This window comes from Triticum aestivum, chromosome 4A (assembly GCF_018294505.1).
Source record: "Triticum aestivum cultivar Chinese Spring chromosome 4A, IWGSC CS RefSeq v2.1, whole genome shotgun sequence".
NCBI classification, from domain to species: Eukaryota; Viridiplantae; Streptophyta; class Magnoliopsida; order Poales; family Poaceae; genus Triticum; species Triticum aestivum.
In genome coordinates, this window is record NC_057803.1 from 561,317,263 (window position 1) to 561,325,920 (window position 8,658).

At 44.4% G+C, this 8,658-nt stretch overlaps 1 long non-coding RNA gene across 1 annotated transcript; it reads right to left on the minus strand.

Annotated features, from left to right (window-relative positions):
• Window positions 1-800: 800 nt before the first annotated feature.
• LOC123086969 (uncharacterized) lies at window positions 801-5,301 on the minus strand. Its single transcript, XR_006441183.1, has 3 exons — window positions 5,005-5,301; window positions 4,756-4,887; window positions 801-4,508 (listed from the first exon to the last, which is right to left on the minus strand). It is a non-coding gene; the product is annotated as an uncharacterized lncRNA (long non-coding RNA).
• Between the last annotated feature and the right edge of the window lie 3,357 nt (window positions 5,302-8,658).

The window sequence follows — 8,658 nt, forward strand, 5'->3', positions numbered from 1 at the left end:
AGACGACCTGAGACAAAAGCACTTTGTTCCTCACTGATAATATCGTCCATGCATACTCGCAGTCGGTTAGCTATAACCTTTACCGCCAATTTGTATAAAACTGGACAAAGAGCAATTGGTCGATATTGTGAGATGCTTTGGGGGTGACGTACCTTGGGGATCAATGTGATGGATGTGTCGTTGAGACCCACTGGTAGTTCACCTCCATTAAGAAAAGCCAGCATCGCTTGTGTTACTTCGTCTTGGAGCAACTTCCAGTGGCGTTGGAAAAAAACCCGTCGTAAAGCCATCCACCCCCGGCGTCTTAGATGGAGCCATTTGGAACAGTGCGTGCTGAACCTCGGCTGACTCATAGGGTTTGCTCAGAAGTTCATTCATCTCCGGCGTGACCCGAGTGGGCACATGCGATAACAGCACATCAGTGTCATTGGCACCCTGCGAGGTGTAAAGTGCTTGATAAAATGCTAATATCTCAGCCTTATCCTCTGTTTCATTGGAACAAGTAGAACCATCATTTCTCTTGAGACCCGATATACGATTAGTTCGTTTCCGTTGTCTAGCTTGTGCCTGAAAATATGTCGTGTTACGATCGCCTGATCGAAGCCACGGAACGCGGGATCGTTGCCGGGCTATTTTCATCACTGTGATGTGGGCAATATGGATGTCTCGCAATCGATTGACTCATGACAAGGAAGGGCGGGATCCAGCCTCTTCAGTAAGGAAAATACGAGAGGATCTCGCCATTTTGGATATACCCGGGCAGCTCACTTCACCACTGCCGGGTTATGGATGGCAACCCCCTGATAACCCATACATAAAGATTAATACAGATGCCGCTGTTCATCTCGACGGCGGGAATGCAGGGCTGGGGGGTGTTGCACGCTCTTCATCGGGATTCAAGGGTGCATGGTGTAAGCCGTTCTCAGGTGTCACGGACCCCCTCATCGCGGAGGCTTTGGCGCTGAAGGAAGGAGTGAGATTCGCAATATTGCGAGGCTACACGCATGTGATCATGGAGACCGACTGTCTAGAGGCAGTTAACCTCTGGAATACTCGCTACATCGACCGGTCGGTGATAGCACCTATCTTGTCTGAAATTGGAGAGCTAGCTCCTAGTTTTATTTCCTTCAACATTCAACATGTAATAAGATCAGCAAACAGTCCCGCACATCTATGTGCTAAGCGCGGTACTACGCTTAATGTGACTGGGAGCTGGTTAGACTCTACCCCTAGTTTCCTGATCAGCAACCTTCTGGCTGACTGCTCAGTGAATGCTTTTGTTGAATAAAGCTCTCTGAAGTTCCCCGCAAAAAAAATCGTCGTGCTAAGACCACAAAGGACCAACGCACTAGAACAACAACCGCCGTCGATGAAGAGAAACGTAGATCAGAATGATCCAATTTGTAGACACATGGACGCAGACGAACCTCCAAAGACAAACGATGACCAGATCGTGTGAGATCGACGGGAGACACATCTCCACACACCATCCGACTATTCAAGGTGCATCACCGAGACGTGGGCTAGGACCATTATGAAGAACCTTATTCCATTTTTAAAAAGTCACCGCCGCCTTATTTTTATGAGCAGGACACAAACCCTAAACATACTAAAAAAGCCGAAACAAAGCATGAGTCCTTCCGCCGGCAAGGGTCGGGATCCACTGCGTCTTCATCTATATCTATACCTAATAATAAAGGAGCTATGACTTTTTATCACCGTAATTTTGTCCTTTTTGGTCCGTCCATCTTGTCTATACTAGTAAGCTTGCACGTGCAACCCACGTCTCGATCGAAGTAGCCTATTAAAATCACATGAGTATTGAATTCTTAATTCATATTCTAGAACTTTGGGGAAAAAGAATATCTATAGTGCCTGATGATCCCACATGTCTTTTGATGATGTAATTTGAAGTTCGAGAAGACCAAAATGATTGTATAGTAAAGATTTCAGGATATCTAATTTTTCTTGTCTGAACTTGAAGGACTTATAATAGGTATAGGTATTGCCCAAGTGAACATGGCTGCAAATTTTTAATAAATATAAAAAAATAGTTGTCATGGAAAAACTAAATCCGTTCCCTCTTGGGTTCGGGCTACATGTTATCTTCACAAGTTGAATTGTTGAGCTTGACTACAACGCCACCAGTGGGAACACGGCGAGCTAGAAGAATTCGCCAGTAGTCAGGACTATTTTGCTCCCATTCTGAGCTTGTCTCATCTCATGTAGTGCAACATATTGATGTACAAAAATGAAGAAATGGAATTTAACATTTTTGTATGACACAGATGGCATGCAGCAAGCCACAGTTTCTCCTAAGCTAAGCTTAGCTCTGGAAAGATTAAACATGAATTAAACTTTTCATATCAACATCCTAACTATGGAGAAAAGTCTAGTGTTCTAGAATGATAAACTGTACAATAAGGTAAAAAGCCCTTAATAGATCATGCGCTAGAATAATAATTGGTTAGCTAACCAGGAAAAGAACACGTGAAATTTAGGAAGACAAAAGGCACACAAAATAAATTTCTGATGAGATGAATATACCTTTAGGAAAATAAATCGCACCAATATCATGATGGACACACAAGTAACTTGGTAGGTTTAAAATGAAGGAAATGCATAATGTGATGCAACTATTAGTACATATTCCATTTGAAGCAACCTTATGTTAGTTAACTCACAAAAGAGGGGGGAAGTAACATACTGAAAATGCTAAATACTCGAATTTCCATGATAGCCATAGTGACTCACTTCCTGTGTAATGAAACTTCAGAGGTGTTCTTTAGAAAGAAAATGATTAGGGGAAGACCTGAAATACAGATACAAAATAGTCAAGTTACCTGTCATCATGGTTATCGAATGACGCAAACTCTATACACAACATGCCTGCCATATTTGGCTGCCGAACTTAAGCTCCTCCTCCATCCATTTTAGAGCCCCATTCTTAAAATAAAACAGGGTTATTGTTCGTGCATAAAAATTTAATCATTCTACAAAGGGGGAGTTGTAGTTAAAAATTAATTCAGGAGCTATTATCAATATAAATAAGAAGAAAAGAGAGAAATTTATTGTTAGCACTGATTCTGTACAATGTAAACTTGTCATAGTCTGGATCCTCTTTTATTTGGCCACTATTAGCAAAAAGTAGATTTATTTTTAGTTGCAACTATTAACAAACTTATTGGTAGACCACAAATTAAATCGTCTTATTGTTTAACATGTATGGCCGCAAGCCCTAACAGCAAAAGAAAATAAAAAACAGTTGTTGCAGCTAATTGCCGGAACTGCATGTATACATAGAACAGAATTTTTTTGGCAAAAAGTGCACTGATGATGGGCATATGTTTCCCCAATTGACATGTGGAAATTGTTGTTAGTGATTGGACCAAATGCACTGGCCAATTTGTGCCAGCAACTATGAATCAAAGATGGAAAAACAAACTCACCTGATTGAGCATCAAACAACAAAGAATACAGTTGCAAATACTCCACGGATAATGGCGCAGAGCATTGCGTAATACATGAGTTATCTAGTTACGGCTGGTGTACGTAGGAACTTATTCTGAATTTTCTGAAATCCAAAGGTAGATTTCAAACAAACTTCTTCCAATCTAGAAGTCTAGAAAGCCCGACCAGTCCGAAAAGTAATACTATAATTAAAAGAAAAAAACATATATGTATCAGTATAAAGGGAGTTTTGTTTACGACAACACATGAAAAATATAGTGCTAAATCCTTGTAATAGCATCTATGACAACCATATAGAGATTTCAACAATAAAAAATAAAAAATGAATGATAAAGGGATCTACATGAAGCAACAATGGTGTAAGATCATGGAGAAAAGTAAAATATCTGGGATCTTCAATCTTGCAGGCCCACATAGCGTTGGCCTTGTTTCCTGCGGATCGTCGTTCTGTTAGGAACATTTGGCTTCAGGCCTTTGGCTCTTCACCTCAAACCATTTTCTTTAGTAAATAATATGCAAATAAACCCACATCGAACCCATGAGTTGGCGCGGCGATGGTCAGCCTCGGCTGTGACCTCGTTAATCTAGCAGGTACAGTTTGGCGATTACTGAGAGCAGCTTCGGTGGTGGCCCATCTTCCCAGACGCCATGGAGGAGTGCAAGGGAACGACCAGAGATGGGGAAGCGGTGCTGGGGTAGAGCTCTTATGTTGGAAAAGGACAAGAATACATCATATATTTGTCATGCTTATGGTCATAAATTTGTTATACGCACAAGGATACTTCAAGAGAAAAAAACTATCATCTGTTAATTCATGGAAGTACCTAAGCAAAATACCTATCGATGTTCCACTTCCCGTTTTGAAAATGTTGATGACCAAAGTCTATATGAAGTACCGAAATTTCAATAAATGTGCTTAGTAAAGGTTATGTTGACATACCTGGTTTCATTGGGGGTACATGAAATTAGCAGTCACCTGGACGTACTTCCCTTCATGACACCAGCCGGGCCTCCCCTGAATCCATACATGGTGCTGCCTTTTGCACGCTCCCGCGGGTAATCAGATCCACAACACCAACCATGACAAGTCAACGACAAGAATTATTCAGGAAACACATCAAAGCAACAAAATCGAAAAAGATCTATCCTCATATTTTCCATCAGAGAAGAGACTGACGCAGTGCACTAACACCTTTTTAATTCAATTATGAACACCTATTTCCAATTTCAATTGGTCTCAGCTAGTGCTAAACAAACGTGCAGCTAGAGATCACTCGCACTTACCAAAAACGTTGCAGATCACATTCTGCCCCCCTAGAGCCTAGCCACCAGAAAGCACGAGGCTGATCTTGAGCAGCTTCGCTGCGACCGGCTTCGGCTGGCCGTACAAGTTGGGGAACAGCTTGGCGATCTCATCTGCGACAGATCGAGTCAAGGCCGTCAAATCCCAAATTCAAAGAAGCCCAGACCGCGATTCTGCTGGCCAAGGTCCGGGAGCGACGCATCTAAGGAAATAGGGAGTTCATTACTCACCGGGGCTTCCCGCGGCGGCAGTGGTGGGCCCGTCGGCGAGCGTGAAATGGAAGCGGAGGACAGAGGGGAGGGGCAGCGTGTGCTGATGCGGCTCGTCTGCACCTCGCTGTACACGGCGGCGGCTTGGGCGGCGACCTGCGGCGAAGGGCGCGGCGGCTCCCGCGGCCCGCGGTGAAGGGCGGCTCCGGCGGTGGCTCGGCGACCTGCGAGCGGCGGCTTCGGGGCGGCGACTCAGCGACCTGCGGCCCGCGCCCGGCTGCAAGGAGGAGGAACGGCGCGGGGGCGTGAGGTCGTGCGGGCGGGGCGAGAGGTCGTGCGCGAATGGTTTCTTTTTTTAAGGCGGGTCAGGGTTTGGGTTAGCGATCGATGATCGATGGATTGTTGGCTTAATGCGTGGTTTGCAGAGTTAAACACCGAAGGATTAAGGGCCATTGGATTTTGCTGATGGATGGATGAGATGATTTGGTTCTCCGCCCTCTCTTTCTTTTATCTTTTACAGAGATTATATTTTCTATATCCTCGAGATGGTACTAATCTATATAACTGCCCATACAGTAAAAGCATCACTTTTTTAGGGGTACAAAAGCATCACATTCTTTGCATTCCTACCGACTTGGGCCTGCAGGCTGGCCCATTGGCCCGGCTACAGTGCAATACGAGAAGGAAAAAAATACACACGCGTGTGTGAGGAATCAAACTCGCAACCATACATCTTGATCCTGTACTATATAGACGCCAACCAACTGAACTAGGCTAACCGATGTCAATTGGTAGCTGTTGGTATTATTATCAAAGAGTACCACCTTGCCCTTTTAAAAGCACAGCCATCAATTTATATACGTGTTCAAATTACCTATCATCAATCATCTTAATATAAGCCAGCTCGGAAATTGGTGATCAAAGGATGAGGAGTTGGTGCCCAGAAAGAAATAAAAGTAAGGATTCTCGAGAAAGAAAAGGACGAACTATGTACGGCAGAAATATTGTGGGCAATCGAATGAGGCCAAAAAGAATCACTACTACTCTCTCCGTCACGGTTTAGAAGACGCGCTTGAAAATTCTCTGGGATCTAGGTGGTTATCTATTGGTTGTGGGATGGGCTAAAAAATAGCATTCACACTACGCATGCATATAGAAATAGTATATCAGAGTACTATTAGCTACTAGAAATAAATGCAATGTGCCCTAAACCTTGTCTATTGTGGAAATGCACACAAATTTAACTATGTCTTCTAAACCATGATGGAGGAAGTATTGTAGAATAATTAAGGAACGGGATTCCGAATGCTTGCTTGAGAAATATGGTCGCATGCGTGCTGCATAATAAGAGGATTCCTAAAAAATATGGTGGGCAATTAAATGAGATAATTACACCCACGGTCCTTATACTCTCGGGCATGTAACAGGATGGTCCTCGGACTCGCGGAATGCTTCACTACAGCCTTCAAATACATGAACACGCTCCAATACGGTTCTGCCTACATCTCTCGCTGGCCGCTATGCCCCGCACGTAGATGCCATATCAGCAGACATTAGAAGTGCAGGTCCCACATGTCAGCAGAGAGAAATAACATAGTAGAAAAATAAATTGGATGAAGATGGGTCAAACATAAGACTTCATGACATGAGAAGTGCACGGATGAACCCGGATACATATGAATCCATTTTGAAAAACACATTTCCAAATTAAAAAATCTGGAAAAAAATTGCATGGGTACGTCTCCATGTTCTATGTGCGTGCATAAAGTTTCACGGGAAAATAACTTTTTTTGTGGCCTGTGCAAAAAAAGCAAAAAATTATGTCGTGAAACACTATTTAGAAGCACTGAAATTTGTCTTTTTTACGGAGACAAAACAAAAAGACATTTTTTCATAAAACTTTGTGCCGCGTACACACATTTGCGAACATGTATGCGTGATATTTTCTTTTGATTTTTTGACATTTTAAAACGTGCTTAAAATGCATTTTATGAAAAGTGGGTGCATATGCCCATGGGTTCAGATGGTGCCCTCTCTTCATGACATTTTTTTTCGAGCGTACGCCAATGGCGTACCATATCTTTATAGAAGGTAGAAAGAGGATTTACAAGATGTGCCGTTCGAATGCGCACATTCGGTCGGACACACAACCTTTATCACCCACACCTACAAGCAATACCCTATGGTTACTCTCTCACAAAATGTTGTAGACCACCAACTCCGCCCACCGCTTGCTTCCATTCCGCTAACTCTGTTAAGATCATCATGGCCACCTCCCTCGGTCTCCTTTGCTGGTCCGTCCTGCAGAACACCCTCGCATTTCTCTGCTTCCACAGTGCCCATATTGTTGCAATGAATACCGTGTCAAACCCTCTCTTCTCCGCCTTGTGGTAGTTACCCCTCTCTCTCTCTCTGAGCCACCATTGCAATGTTGTGTCCGTCGATTGCGGGCCATTTACTTGAATCCTTATAGTGTCCCAGATCGTGTACCAAATCTCCCGCGCATACGTACACCGAGCCAATATATGGTCTGCATCTTGGTCTTGCAAGCATGTGTAGCAAGGAGAAGCCTCATCTTGTAGACCATGTCTTGCTCGTCGGTCCGATGTCCATATCCTGTATTGCATTGCCAGCCATGCAAAGATTTTGTACTTAAGCGGTGCCCAACTCCTCCAAATACACTTGGCCATTGGGGATCTCGGTAAGGAAGAGCAGAGGTTGTTGTAAACGGAGCGCGCTGAGTATCTGTCTGATGCCGAGCATGTCCAGCTGAAGGCATCCGGTACCTCCGTGTCCCTTCTCACCGAGGCGACAGCCTGACACAGGTGCATGCACTGCAGCTGCGCCATAAAGGAAGATTCCGGCTGGCACTCAATCACCCATTTGTTGTCCATCATGGCTTGTTGCACCATGCGGGTATTGGTCGTTCTAGGTTGCACCATATCAAGCAGCAGAGGTGCAATATCAGCCACATCAAATCCGTGAATCCATCGATCGCACCAAAACAGCACCCTGTCTCCCGTTCCCACCTTGATGCGCACGAGGTTGTCGAACACCACACGAACTTCTCGATCCTCGGTCCTAGGTAGTCCTTGCCACGGTCTGTTCGGCTCTGTCCTACGAAGCCATTCCCATCTGACTCTTAAGGTGATAGCTTGTAACTTCAAGTTCTTGATCCCTAGCCCACCATAGCACTTTGGTCTGCAGATGGTGTCCCACGCGACAAGGCATTGGCCACCATTCACCTTCTCCTTTCCCGCCCAAAAGAATGATTTCATCCACTTGTTGATCTCCTCAAACACCCAAGCCGGTGCATCCACAATCATAACGTGATGTAGTGGCCTTGCCGATATTACTGACAAAACCAGTATGAGTCTTCCGGGGCGCTGTATTAATCCTCTTTGCCAAGCTGGAACAAAGTGTCACACTTGATCGAGCATGGGCTGCAGTCGGTCCTAGTGAGGTTCCTTATGGTAACTGTAGCCCAAGGTATTTGCATGGGAACTCCGCAAGCTTGCAATGCAGTAAACCTGCCACCCTTTGTTTATCCTCCAAGTATCCTCTTATCACCACCATCGATGATTTCCGATAGTTTACATGCAGTCCCGAGGCCTCCCCAAAAGCATCCAACGCTGCTCTGACAAATGCAAGCTCTTGAGCGGTAGGTCTGATAAC